The following is a 15,648-nucleotide window of genomic DNA, read 5'->3' as shown; positions in this document are numbered from 1 at the left end:
AAGTTCTATAAGACATTCCATCATTCCACTTCCTATGTCACCATTTTGCATAAAGAAGGATGCCGCCTCCAAACCATCCTGATGTCTAATGTTGGTATAGAGGGATTCCACATCACACGTAACCAGAAGCATATCATTCTCTAAATGGACCCCATCGATCCTTTTGATCAAATCGGCTGTGTCTCTCACATATGATGGTAAGCATTCAACTAATGGCTTCAAATTGTGATCAATGTATCTCCCTATTTTCTCTGTCAAAGATCCACAGCCTGATATTATAGGCCTACCTGGCGGTGTCTTGGCATCTTTATGGACCTTGGGCAATAAATACATCGTCGGAATGGTCGGTTCAGGGACAGTAAGTGCTTTTACCAATTGTTGTGTTAAAACTCCTTTTTCTCGATATTTCTCCAAAATGGTGTTCAAGGTCCCCCTAAAGGTGGAAAGTGGGTTAAAGGTTAGCTTTTTGTAGCACGTATGATTTCTCAATTGTCGATTCACCTCCGCCTCATACATTCTATTCGGCCATACCACAACATTTCCCCCTTTGTCTGCTGGTTTGAACTGCACATCCTTTATCTTTTGTAATTTCATGAGACTCTCCCTCTCATTTTTGGTTAAATTGTCCTTCTGGGCGTGAGAAGGCATTCTTTCAAAATCATTCGTAACCAATTTAACAAATAGGTCAATTGCCGGGCAGGTTGATAGCATCGGAAATTTTTTTGATCTAGGACGTATACATTCAGGGATTTTACTTACCTCCTCCATAGTTGTGTCCTGTTCTGATAAAAGGTCTTCCAAAGTTCTCACGGCTTCATGTTCTACCGTGGTGGCAAATATCTCATCTAGATCTCGTCGATGGTGCCATTTTTTGAAAATCAATGTTCTGGCAAAAAGATGGAGATCTTTTATGGCTATAAAGGGATCAAATGAATTACATGGTGAAAAGGTGAATCCTTTCATTAACACCGTAAGGTCTGTATCGGTGAATTGGTGTGTGGATAGATTGATTACCTTTAATTCTCCCTCATTGCCACTTCCTTTTTTCTGTTTTCTTTTGTCTTCATTATATTTATACGCATATTTCCTTTTTATATTGCCATTATGATGTCTGTAGGCTCCACGATTAGATGATGTACTACTTTGTGACGTCAAAGATGTCATTGAGGAGGTCCTACTCAGGTTTACCGTCGTATCCCGATTACGTCTCCATCTGTACATTCGTTTCTGTTGGAAATCCTCTTGATCTCTCAAGAATTTTTTTGCTTTTACTTCTTGAATATCTTTTTCCCATGTTATAAATAGTTTTTCCATATTTTTGTTAAACAAATCCTTTTCCTCTGCTGTTGATTCTGTCTGTAATTGTGTTTGTACCTGAAGAATATCTTCTTCCAATTGTTCTAACGTCTTGCTATTTAGGTTAACCAGTAGACCCATAAGTTGTAAGGAGGATTTCGTGCATATTTCCTCCCATTTATTCGTAAACTCTTCGTCATCAATGGGAAACGAGGGATATACCTGAATTCTTAAGCCTCTTGGGACCAGGTTCCTCTGTATGTAGTTTTCAAGAAATGCCTTATTCCACCACGTCCTTGTGCGTCTCTGATATAGGGTCTTAAGATTGCCTTGCATTTCGCTCACATTTCTGCGGGTACTAGATCCATTTAATGTTGGCTCTCTTTTAAAAATCTCGTCTAATTGTGTCAACCAGGATTGCTCCTGCGTGCGTAAGTCCATGACTGAAAGACAAAAAAAATACTCTGTAATTTAAACAGAAAATCAATACAATACCTACACTTCTGTCTTTATGCAATATTTTTAAGTGTCTAATATAGGACATGTGCCTTATTAAATATCCTGCACTTAGTCTATATTGCTACTACAGCTCACTAATACAATACCTCCAAAGAAAAAAATGCTGAAATTCCATAGCCCAAAAATTAATCTTTATTGAAAAGAAATATTAAAAACAATACATATAAAAAAGAGACAATAGGGATAGTAAATTCGACATATGTAAGTAGTTAATTAATATGGGAACTGCACTCGAAATTAATACTATAGCAGATAAGGAAACACATCACGATACTTTGTGGTTTTTTTAAGGCCACATTCACACGCCCGTGTCGCATTACAAAAACGCTGATATTAAAGACCACTAAGAGTCTGGATATTCATATGTGTCTTACATGTGGCTTAGGTGCGTCTTTGTTGGCCGAGACGACCATGTGCATTTATAAGTCCAATTAAAACATTTTCACACATAACATAAATATATAAACATAGATATCTATTTTTGTTCACATACATTACATATTATTATACATATATTGATATATATATACACATAGAGAGAGAGGGATACATAGATACACAGAAAGAGACTACACATCCTATTTTCGAAGGCAAATCATTCGAGAAAGATTAGTCTAATTCTTCGATCAAACTTACCTCTGCGATCAGGCGTGGAACATCAATGTCCCGCTGCCAGGAACCACGTCGGCCACGACCAGCACCACCATGCTCCGCTCGCCGTGCCATCGCTCCAGATCGGGACACCTAAAAGGATGGTCACCTATTGAAGACCATTCACTTGGGCCTTTTAAACTGAAGGGGCGTTACGCATTGATGAATTATTCTAATGAGAATCCGGATTGATCCGGCTGAAATCAGAGGTTCCGTCAGGCCCGAATGTTACTTCCTACGGGCGACTTGGACATTTTCGGGCCGGAAATAATGGTCTTGCTCATTTTTTACGGACCCGGATACAATCAGGCCCGAAACTCATACGGAGTGTGCACTGTGCAGCCGCATATCCTATACTTCCCAGCATACACACGAACCATCAAATATACCGCCGCACAATTACAGCCGCACATACAGCCGCACTCTTACAACGTGTGAACCGAGCCTACAGCTGCACGTTATTACTCTAACTCTGACACTTCAGGTCCAGAGGAATCGAGATCAGAATTTAGCGGACCTAATAGATTAAGGGGGAAGAGAAAGCAGAAAAGGAGACAATCCCCACAGAATAAGAATAAGAGACGAACTTCTGTTCAAACATCTGCACCAGTGAGTAACTCGGGGCAGTCGAACACATGGACACGGCAAAATCTAACCAGAGAGGGGGTCTCCACCACTGTTTTTCCTTCCTCTTCATACTCTGCATCGGATCCAACCAATACATCAATGAATACAGGCATACAATCCGGCCTACGCAACATTCAGGCTTCCAATATCAGACCGACACAGACTTTGCCCCTGCCACAAGCTCCACCACCAGTGATGTTCCCTTTCCCTGGTACCCCTTTTTTAGGCCCAGCTGCCCACACGCAGCTGGGGAGACAGGGATAGTAGAGACATCCTCTCAGTCTAGTGAGAGGAATGATGCTCTACGCATCTTTAACCTCTCTTCATTCAGACTCACGATAGAACAGGAATCAGTACTTAAGAGAGGACTTTCTTTTACGCCAGTACCAAAAAGTGACAACTTTAATTGGATTAAGGATATAAACCTGTTCGGAAGAAAGCTAGCCCTCCATAAATGGCACCTGAATAGAGAGAGAAACACCAATGCTGAGAGTCAGAGGGAAAGTCAGGCTATAAGGACTTTGGAAGAGCTCCTAACTGAGAATGAACAAACACCTATTCCTGACACTGGACTTGGCCCTAAATCTACATTTACACCGAGCATTACACAATACTCTCATATTGATACTTTTGTATCTCTTGTGTCTGCGGACATTAATTCTCTGAGGACAAGGAGGGATAAAGTTCAGTCAAATTTGACACATTCTGAACAGGTAGCGTTAGAGGAACTACGCAGCAATACGGAACTGGTGGTGAAGCCTTCAGATAAAGGCGGTAATATTGTTCTCTTGGATAAGATGCAATATGTCCAGATGGTCAAATCACTTCTGGATGATAGAACGACCTACCATATTCTGGAGAACGATCCGACGAACTCCTTTCTCAGTGATTTAAAAACTCTCCTGGAAGATGCCAAAACTCGGAATCTCATTAGCAAAAGTGAATACCAGTATATCTGGAACCCCACTCCCACTATTGCTACCTTTTATGCACTTCCCAAAGTGCATAAATCACTCTCCCCCTTGAAGGGTCGACCGATTGTGTCGGGCAATGACTGTCTGACACAAGGGGCCAGCACTTATGTGGATAAAATTCTTAATTCTTTTGTTTCTTCACTTCCTTCCTTTCTTAAAGACACTAAAGACACGGTTCGTAAAATTTCAGATATCACAGTGACACCAACTACACATCTTGCTAGTTTGGACGTTGAGTCCCTTTACACTAATATTAAACACGATTTAGGTTTACAGGCGGTGTCTTATTTTCTGAATTCAAGGAGCTGTCTCTTACGAGATCATAATCAATTCACTTTGTCACTTTTGAAGTATGTTCTCACTCACAACTATTTTTTATTTGATCACAAATTTTATCACCAATTGAAAGGCACAGCCATGGGGAGCACTTGTGCACCCACATATGCAAATTTATTTCTAGGTTGGTGGGAGGCGGAGCACGTTTTTTGTGAGGACTTACTTTTTTTCACTAGTCATATTCTTTTTTGGGGGAGGTTTATAGATGATGTTTTGATTTTTTGGGATGGGGATAAGGCCACCTTTGAGAGTTTTGTTGATGTTCTTAATAATAATAAAATCGGTATGTTCTTTACTCATGAATTTCAGGATCAAGAAATACATTTTTTAGATCTAACAATTTCCATTGATGAGAGGTTGAACATACAGACGGACATATATCGGAAGAGTACATCCACCAACAATCTTTTGCACTGGTCAAGCTGGCATCCGGAGCCACTGAGGAGAGGCATCCCCATAGGCCAATTTCTTAGAGCCAGGAGGAACTGTTCAGAACAGTCTGATTTCTTGAGAGAGTGTGATAACTTATCTCAGAGATTTAAAGAAAGGGGTTACCCCCGAAAGCCAATAAAGAGAGCCTTCCAGAGGGCCCTACTGGAGAATAGGACTACCCTCTTAGAAGATAATGTAACAAATGCATCAGAAGTGGAGGCAAAAAGATCAGATGTATAGGCACATACAATGCAAATGCCTCCTCGGTAATGGCCATTTTGCGTAAGCATTGGAAGATTTTACTGGGTGATGGAGACCTGAAAGAGGTAGTGGACCCAAGACCAAGTGTGACTTATAGGAGAGGTCCTAATCTCCGAGACCTTCTGGTCCATAGCCACCATGTAGGGGATAAGAAGGAAACCTGGTTAAAATCTAATTTGGTAGGGTCCCATCAATGTGGCAGGTGTCAATTCTGTAGATTTGTGAGTTTCAAAATCCAGTTGACTCCAAGAGATATGATATAAGGCAATTCATCAACTGTAGAACGAAGGGCATCATTTACATTGCAGTTTGTGAATGCCCTAAAGTATATGTGGGTAAGACGGTACAGGAGTTTCGGAGGAGAATTTCTAAACATTTAAGCACGATTAGAAACGCAGAAGACACGCCGATTTCGAGACATATACGTACCCATCATGCTGGGAAATGTGAAGCCCTACACTTTATAGGGATGTCCCAGCCAAAACTGGGACCACGTAAAGGCTGCTTGGATAAACTATTGTTAAGAGAAGAGGCTAGGTGGATACACCGCCTCTCTACTATGAGCCCTCAGGGACTTAATGAGGGTTTTTCATTTATGGCTTTTTTGTAATTATTTACTTTGGATCTGTTTATTAGTTCGGAATAGTAAATGTAAACGTTCCCCGTCTTTTGATTTTTCCACTTTGTGCTTATTAATATTACCCTAGATACTGTAAATCTCACCTCACCTTTGATTTCTGCATAATTGCAGTGTTAGTCCTAATGTGGAACATACTCACCTGTTATGTGACATGTAGTGATCTAAGTGTGAGTTTAGTACGTTTATTAATACTGATACTACATTGAGACGGTCTGCGCATGTGCGGCAATGTACGATCAGAACTGAAGGTGTTAACTTGTACTTAGCCGATCACGTGACTGGAGTTCTGTTTCTCCATGGTCATGTGATCGTTCTGTCAGAGGTGTCTGACTTACGGTCACGTGGTCTGGGATGCTTACCGGCATGAACGATGGACCGATCACGTGACCGGAGTATTGATGACACACTGGTCAGCTGACCATTACGTCAAGCGACCCGGAAGCTATTCTGGCATGAATGACGGCATATGGAGACTACGTCTGTGATTGGAACACAGGAACGGGATGGAGAATATGTAGGTGAGAGACGTCATTGGCTATCCTTCCCCTGTCATGCCTAGTACATCCATGCTTTGTTGTTTGGCGTCTGACGTGGGAATTGTTCATTGGTAGCACATGTCCACCTTTGATGATGTCGGTCCGATTCTGGACATGATAGGTGTTCTGACTGTTTGACCTTGGGGGACGTCATTTATCCGCCTATAAATAAGGGCGATTTCCGGCGCCGCGTTGTCATAAGCCCTCCTCCTGATGACGCCCATGTTTGGGTGAAACTAGTCGAGGGGCTATGCGGTCTTTGTTTTAATATACTCCTATCCGTCCCAGTGTAATACATACATGTTATTAATAGTGATTAGGGAATAGTCTGCAGCTACCCTCTTCACTTTATCCCTACTAGGGATGTACCTATTTACATATAGGAACGGGACGGATGTGTGTGTGTGTTTTAATTAGCAGTGATACACAGTATACTTTTTATTAGAAGCCAAATTAAAAGTTATATTTTAGATTTAGGGACCATGTAGGTGTGTGTGTGGGCTATTGGCCCTAATTGGGTGTGTTGATTAGTATCCACCTAGTGGTATCCCTTCAGGCACTTAGTGTGTTTTTTGGTAAATAGCGCAATAGGGCCACATATGGGGTATTTCTATAAACTGCAGAAACGGGGCAATAATTATTGGGGTGCATTTCTCTGGTAATAGGTTTATAATTATGAAAAATATTGGATTACAATAAAATCTCTGCACAGAAAATTAAAATTTTCACATTTCTTACACACTTAGCTTTTATTTCTGTGACTCCCCTAAAGGGTTAAAACACTTTCTGGATATGCTTTTGCAGAGTGTGCGGGGTGCAGTTTCTGAAATGGGGTGCTTTGTGGGGCTTTCTAACATACAGGCCCCTCAAATACACTTTGGGGCTCGGTTCACACGTTGTAAGAGTGCGGCTGTATTTGCGGCTGTAATTGTGCGGCGGTATTTTTGATGGTTCGTGTGTATGCTGGGAAGTATAGGATATGCGGCTGCACAGTGCACACTCCGTATGAGTTTGGGGCCTGATTGTATCCGGGTCCGTAAAAAATGAGCAAGACCATTATTTCCGGCCCGAAAATGTTCAAGTCGGCCGTAGGAAGTAACATTTGGTCCCGACAGAACCTCTGATTACAGCCGGATAAATCCGGATTCTGATTTGAATAATTGATCAATGCGTAACGCCCCTTGATTTTAAAAGGCCCAAGTGAATGGGCTTCAATAGGTGACCATCCTTTTAGGTGTCCCGATCTGGAGCTATGGCACGGCGAGCGGAGCATGGTGGTGCTGGTCGTGGGCGACGTGGTTCCTGGCAGCGGGACATTGATGTTCCACATCTGATCGCAGAGGTAAGTTTGCTCGAAGAATTAGACTAATCTTTCTAGAATGATTTGGCTTCGAAAATAGGATGTGTAGTCTCTTTCTGTGTATCTATTTATCCCTCTCTCTCTATGTGTATATATATATCAATATATGTATAATAATATGTAATGTATGTGAACAAAAATAGATATCTATGTTTATATATTTATGTGATGTCTGAAAATGTTTTAATTGGACTTATAAATGCACATGGTCGTCTCGGCCAACAAAGACGCACCTAAGCCACATGTAAGACACATATGAATATCCAGACTCTTAGTGGTCTTTAATATCAGCGTTTTTGTAATGCGACACGGGCGTGTGAATGTGGCCTTAAAAAAACCACAAAGTATCGTGATGTGTTTTCTTATCTGCTATAGTATTAATTTCGAGTGCAGTTCCCATATTAATTAACTACTTACATATGTCTAATTTAGTATCCCTATTGAGTGTACGGTTGTTGTATTTCTTCCAGTATATATTTTAATAACAGTTACATGTGTTAAAAGTAATATGTTTTTTTTTTTCATCACAATAATGTTAGTTGCGTTTTTGATGCGTTTTTTGTGTGATATAGTGCATGTCAATATGAGTAAGCGTGCGCACTAGATAGTTTAGTAAAGTAATGTTTGTTGAATGTTTCACAAATCGATTCGACCAAGGTTGCGTTTTTGATGCTTTTTTGGTGTGATATAGTGCATGTCAATATGAGTAAGCGTGCGCACTATATAGTTTAGTAAAGTAATGTTTGTTGAATGTTTCACAAATCGATTCCAGAAAGGTTGCGTTTTTGATGCGTTTTTAATGTAGCTTGATTTTGCACGTAGTTTAATGTTATTGTGTGTCCCTCCTAGAATGTTCGACCTAATGCAATACCTAACCTTACATGTATTTAATTATCAATATATATTTGTAACTATATATCAGCTACTGTTTAATAGATAAATGTTGACTATAGTTATTCCAAAATGTCGACATCTCTAACCATAGTCGTTGTGACATGTTTTATCCACACACTAATGATAACAAAACACCACACACACACCAGAACAAACACCGCAGTAGTTAAATAGTTAGCTTCACTCGTTTGCACATGTGTTCATGTATTTTCTAAACAATGTGGATTTTCTTTTTCATCAGGTGTGAATGCAAAGCTGTCATTGAGCTGGTCTTGTGGGCTACTAATTAGTGCTAGTTAAGATACAAAGCCTTTCCTAAATTAAATAATTAGACACCAATCTTGGTCTGTTTTCCTAAGTGTGTTCAAAGAGTTCTGGCATTCCTTGGTTTAGTGAGTCTTGGCTCAGTGGTTATTAGGCTGTGTTCATTAGATTACACAGGTGGTCTGTTGGAATCCCAACACCACTCTATGTAATGTCATTATGGAAAACATGTTATTATTCTAATCGATGTAGACACACAGAGAGGTGAAGTCAGATGGAGATGTCTATTGATTTCTGTGTTTATATATTATTTTTCAGGTGCGGTCCCGTCCCCATTTGTGGGACTTGACTGTGCGTGGCTACCACGACCGCGTCCTGCGTCGCGAGACGTGGGAGAGGATAGCGGCTGTGGTAGTCCCACAGTGGGGCGATGTGACGGACAGCGAGCAGCTGCGGATGGGTATGTCGTGTTGTCAAATAATGTATGACATAAAATCGTGAGAAGAATGGGCGATATTTCTACCAAGCCATCGAAATATATATAAATGATTATTATCTATTTATTTATAATAAATATTTGCTTTTGTCAGTACGAGCAGTGGAGACACGCTGGTCTAGTGTCAGGGACCAGTACCAACGGGCGATACGCACGGAGGAGAGGGGTGGGGAGCCGACCTCCATGCGCTATGCGCCTTTGTTGGATTTTCTCCCGAGCCGCAGTCAACGGCTGTAAGGATCTTTTGATTATTAACTGATGTATATAGTTATTACCTAATGTATATAGTATCATATAGTGTACAATATATAATACATGATATAAAATGTTATATGGGAGTAATGACTTAAAATTCTGCCTTTGGTTGTTCAGCTGAACCTGGTCGATACTCACTAGCAGATAATATAATCCTATTTCAACAATATTCCTCTTTATGTATCTGTTTTATAGGAATGGCCAGACAATTATCTTAAATGTATACAGATAATTTGACAACATACACTATTGCCATTCTTTATAAGGCCCTAGTTGTGTCATGTTTCTTAGCCTTCATGCTGGTGTATGTGACTGTCCAGAGAGGGTTAATGTATCCTGACCAATCACAATAGTCCCCTTTGCTCACACTCAACCAAATGCTTACACAACACTCTGACTCGTGCTTCAACATCCTGTCATTTCTATAAAATATGTTACTTTCTGTCATGGCGCTAGACCAACATCTAGGGATTTTAGCAGATCACGGTCACTCCCTCAGTTGTTTAGCGTGTGCTGTAGGTGGCAGAGCCAGTAAGCATGGTGAATGAAATGGCCTTTTCCATGCAGCGGATAAGGTTTAATATTTTGTGTCCTACAGTACTAAGCAGTCCGAGAGCTGTTCTCTGGGCCACACTATTCACTTCCTTTAATACTCAATGCTGGGCGGCCTGCTGCTCTGTCACTGTCTCAGTGTGGCCTGCGGGGATCAATGACAGGTACACAGGCCTCTTACTGGACGCTTGTGTATCTGGTCACATGACTACCTCAGGCCCCTCTCCATGCTGTGCGACATTAAAAAACACTTGTTGTTGTGTTGTCACCAGAATGCTTCCATGCCCACAACATGCCATGAAGATGAGAGCATTGTTTCCACACTCAGAAAGGGGAACATTTTTCAACAATATTCCTTTATTGGATTTTTTTGAACACACTAATGTGAATGATTTTTTAAAAATAGTTGTATGTCGTAACATAGGATGCTGATAGTACTACATAATGTATTCGTGTTAACAAAGCACACATTTCTACATAGTGTATGTTATCAAAACTAAACAATTCTATATATGAAGTACCTTTATGAATGGGTCCATATTAGCTAACCTTTCTGTCTCTCCACAGAACCAGTGGCAATTTCTCGGACCCACCGGGAGGACAGGATGCTGGTGGTGCTGATGTTGCAGCATCACAGCAGGAGGGGGACAGTGCCACGCCACCGCCATCACAGGAGCCTGGCAGTCCGACTCTTTCTGAGGGCACGGAGCAGATGCCAGGACCTTCTGGCTCTACTTCCATGCAGGAAGAGGAGGAGGCTGCAGCACCATCAACATCTGGTGCAGGTCCCAGTGGTGTGCCCCTGGCAGCTAGGCCAACTCAGCCACTCACGAGGCCCACTACCACCACCAGGAGGCGCCGGGATCAAGAAGAACCTCAGTCAGCATTGACTGAGGTGGATCATTCTGTAATCAACTTTGTCAGGCGGTTTGATGGAGGAGATGATCAGAATGACTTCTTCTGCTACTATCTGGGAGTCCGTTTACGGAATCTCCCTACTAATCTGGCACGTAGTGCGAGGATCGTTACAGAATTCGTGCTGTCGTGTCACGAGCAGGTTGACCCGGATACTTTCCCCGACCCTTCCTATATGGGCGCCCTCCTACAAACGGTGTATGGGTTACACTCACGGAGGCCACATATCCCGCCGGAGGTCTATGTTTTCCCCGAGACCACTGAGCCCCCACCTGTGCCCCCACCTCTCTCCCCCCTTGTCCCCCCAGCATTTTCCACTGAGCCACCTGGTGCCATGCCCCCTCCATCTGAGGGTACTAGGGCCGTTCCTAGGCGCCAGCCACGGCGTGGACGGCGCTCTCGGGCATCTCGTAACCCACGACGTTTATGATTTCTACTATGTGATGTATGAGGCAATACATCATATTTCTTATTTTATATTTCTGTTAAATTTTTTCTATTTATATTGATTTAATTTGTTATTTTAGTTGCTTTTGTTTATGGCAAGTGGTCTCCTTTTTCAGGCCCAGAGAGGTCATTTTGTGTTAGGGTAGAGTAGGGTCCATGTCCCTGAGGACACCTTACCGTGGTGACATGGTACACTCTGTTTGAAAAAACAGTTAGCTATGATCCTCATTTAATAACATCTATAGAAACAAGTACAATCATAATGTCTTTCCTTTAGCTATCTCCAGGGCGAATGGTTCTTGTGTGTATGGGACCTTGGTAGCAGAAACAATATGTCACTAAATGTTAACGTCAAGAAGGACAAAAATGTACTGTAATACAAATAGATGATTTTCTAAATGCAAGTGTCTGATGTGTCCTGTTTTTCCATCCATTCATGACTTTTGATGTATATGTTTGACTCATCATCTTGCACATAATGTTTATGTGTAAATTTTTTACTTTTTTGTTAACATTTCTACACAATAATCAGTTTCATTTGATATTTCATACAGAACATGAAGAATTTTAAGTATAATTCACATCTATATAATATTTAATTACACATTCTAAGTATTTTAATGATCCACAATAAAATCCATACTAGATTTGGACTGGAGAAAACAATGATACATTGTGTGTGTGAAAGTCGAATAGTTGACATTCTTCAACACACATCTGCGTTGTTGTCTCTAGATTGTGAGGTGGAATGTAGTGCTTTGGCTCAAGGTTACTAAAGTAACTCGAGCTGACAGAATGTTGTGTATCCTATAATAAACTCCCCATTTTCAATATGGAGAGGCCTACAGCCTTTACAATGAGACATCAAGGATATATTCACATGTTTTTTTAACAGAAAAAACATTTTAATTTCGATTCGTAATTTTTTTTTTTTTGGCTTTGCGCATAGTGCAGTTGATGGATGTGTTCACGATATATATGTAACATTTCCCCCGAGTCTCAGGCTTTTATTAACATCTTCTGTCACTACGCTAATCATTGACTCAGTGTGTGTTGGATGAATATCTGATAGTCTGCTCCTAGACTAGCCCACGAGATCGGCCTTTGAGAGCCTGCAGCAGAATGCAATGATCTGTATGCAGTAAGCTGCAGCTTCATGCGCCCTTCCCCCTCTGTCCTAATCTAACTTTGACTTTACTGTTGTGACATCATATTGCTTGACAAGTCTGACAATATTTTGGAATACAATTCCTTGTGTATTTATATCATATCTCATTTTTTCACCTCTCCCAGAACAAGCTTAGCTGGTTGTGCACTTTGTTTAGCGTAATCATTTGCATTAATGCGACATGCCTATTAGCCATGTATCCAGATGGCAACACTTTATCAGTCTGAATACAAAGGCTCTATTTCATATGGTAATTCACAATTTCTTAACCCTGTCAGTACTAAAACTGAAAACTAGCGTAGATTTCTCTTCAACATTGGCCTTTGCCGCAAAGGGCTGGTTATTTGCATATGTAAATGAGTGTGTTCGCTCACATATGGACATAGTGGCTGGGCTGATCCACCGGTTCGGGAGCTTCAATATAGAACGGATCCCTGAAATAGTGGGGCCCAAGCGGCAAGCAGCTACCACATGATGCAAACAAAGGGGTGTAAGGAATGAATCTAGGAATAACAAACCTGTTGTGTTCTCGGTCTTTTGGCTAAGATCAAGTGTAGTATCTGTTCTTAAGTGAGCAGAGAACCACACAGACGGCATGGGTAGAACGGTTGGCTGTGCGGCCTGAGCAGCCTTCCTAGTAGGTCATGCCCGTCTGGATCTGGCCATGAGGTATCGAGGGGGTTGAGAGTCGAGGTGCAGAAGTGCCCTGGGAGTGGTGACCCCAGGGTGCCTGAACTCACTGGGTGTAGGACCCCATTTGAGGAATGGCACTGAGCACGCACTTCACATTCACACCCCTTTGAGCACACACCTCTAGTTTTCCGGCCTCTGGCTCTGTGAAAATTACGAGGAATTTTTATAGATCCGGCCAGATGTCCGGGCTGTTTTGCACAGCGCACGTCTGATTTATTTATTCTTTTTTTGTCACTGTGTGTTCACTTTCCACGTTTGTTTGTCACTAGGATCTCTCAGGTTGCGGTCGCCTTTTGGGGACCCCTCGGAGGTCTAGGGGAGGCATGTGTGGCCATCTGCGCTCCTTGCCTCCCTGCACCCCCGGTTCTCCTTCGGGAGTGACCACCTTTTGATTGAATGACGAACGGTGAGTGCCTGGGTTATGCTCAGGTACAAGCCGTAGTTGTTTACCGGTCTGCTCTTGGCCTCGTCTGAGAGCGGACATTTGTCCTGGACCTTTGCAGGTGCCTTTTGGCCCGGAAGGGAAGGGAATTAGGTGTGTTGGGGGCCCATCTCTCTTTAGAGTGGGCTTGCGATAGACCGCATCCTAGTGCACTTTTTTGTGTGGCACGCTACACTTTTTTAGTAGCACCTGGGTGATGAGAGCACGTTGCCTCGACTCTCAAAAAAATAAAAATAACAAACCTGTTGTGTTGTCTTTCAATAAAGCTTCGGGCCTGTGATTTCCCCTCCCTACCCCCCTCTTTCCCACCCCCCTTACCCCATCACTTGTCTGTATTGCTTTATTGTTTGTTGTTTTAGGATTGTTAAGGTATGCGGGAATATTAGTGTAGCGGGTGGTACGATGTATAGCGTAGGGAGCCTGTGCTGTATGTTGTACCATGGTGCTGAGTATGTAGTGTCTTATTTATTGAACTGTGCTGCGTCACAGTTTATGTATGCCTGACGACGACTGATTGTAATAAAGATATTTTCAATAAAAAAAAAAAAAAAAATAACAAACCTGTTGTTCTGTGGTCATTTCATGGCTGCGCACCAGTTTTCTCCTTCTGGAGATTACACCTTTGTTTGCGATTAACTGACGACCAGTGAGTGCCTGGCCTGAGGGCTGGGTATGAGGTATCGTTGGTACAGGTGTGCTCTCGGCCTTGTCTGAGAGTGGACATGTGTCCTGGATCTTTGCAGGTGCCTTTTGGCCCGGAAGGGAAAGGAATGCTGTGTGTTTGTGGCCCATTTATTGGAGAAGTGGCCAAATGTTATATAGCATTGTTAGTGCATGTATCTGAGTGCCACCCTGCACTGTGGCTAGTTGCACCTATGTGATGAGAGCAGGATTGCCAGTTGGCCTTGACATAGGATGATAGAAGAAACTATTTACTTTTTTGAAGCTTACCCATGATAGAAATGGTGTTTTCGACACATTTCTCACGGTGTATTTTTTTTTTGTCCTTGTTTATTTTTAAATATAACACTAAATACAGGGATGAATGTAACAACTGTTTGTGGCCAGGCTTCACCTAGGCCGTGTCCGTGACTGGATGGAGATAAAAAATGTATCATTTTGAGTTCCTATGGGTAGAAGCCAAGGTTATTTATCATGTGTCTGCATTTGAAGATCTGCACTTTTAAAACCGTCGCTGGAAGAAGAAGTTTATTTGACACTAAAGCCTGAGTGATCCATGGAGCCACAGATGGATCTAGATCGGTCTGTTATAGACGTCGGGCAGCTCATCAGTGAAGTAAGTATTTTCTTGAGGTGTTGGGAGTGGTTTATACATAGATAAGATCGTCGATAGACACATTTAGATCCTCCTTTGGACTCGGAGAAGATAGTTGTGTGCCTGTGACTTAATGTATGATTGTCATTTGTTGTGTGACTCACATTTACATGCATGTAATTTAGAATTATTCGCTTTTATAGCGGTTTATTTTATGTCCAAAAGTCACATCTGTTATTGCAGCCTGTTTACGTGATAAATAATTTCTGAAAACAAAATCGATAATGTCATGATCACTAGATGCTAGATAATATTTATTTTATGTGTACGATTGTCCATAGTCATTTAGTGGCACGATACATCGCTCAGAGTCGTTGATGTAAGTACGATTGTGTGTAATTCCTATGTGTTTGCCATCAGGGGGCGCTTAAAATCGAGCAATGACTGCATTTGTCTTTTCATATGTGTGTGTCTCCTCAAAATCTGTGAATGTGTTAGCTATTTAGGAGCATGTAACGCACATCATATTTTAGCCGAGATTTGTAAGTAATGGCTAGTCGAGGAATTGTCCTTGTAATAGCACATGTTGGTGGTCAACCAGGGCGTGACTTATG

Source organism: Dendropsophus ebraccatus, chromosome 1 (genome assembly GCF_027789765.1).
Source record: "Dendropsophus ebraccatus isolate aDenEbr1 chromosome 1, aDenEbr1.pat, whole genome shotgun sequence".
In the NCBI taxonomy this organism is placed as follows: Eukaryota; Metazoa; Chordata; class Amphibia; order Anura; family Hylidae; genus Dendropsophus; species Dendropsophus ebraccatus.
This window is presented reverse-complemented; position numbering follows the sequence as displayed.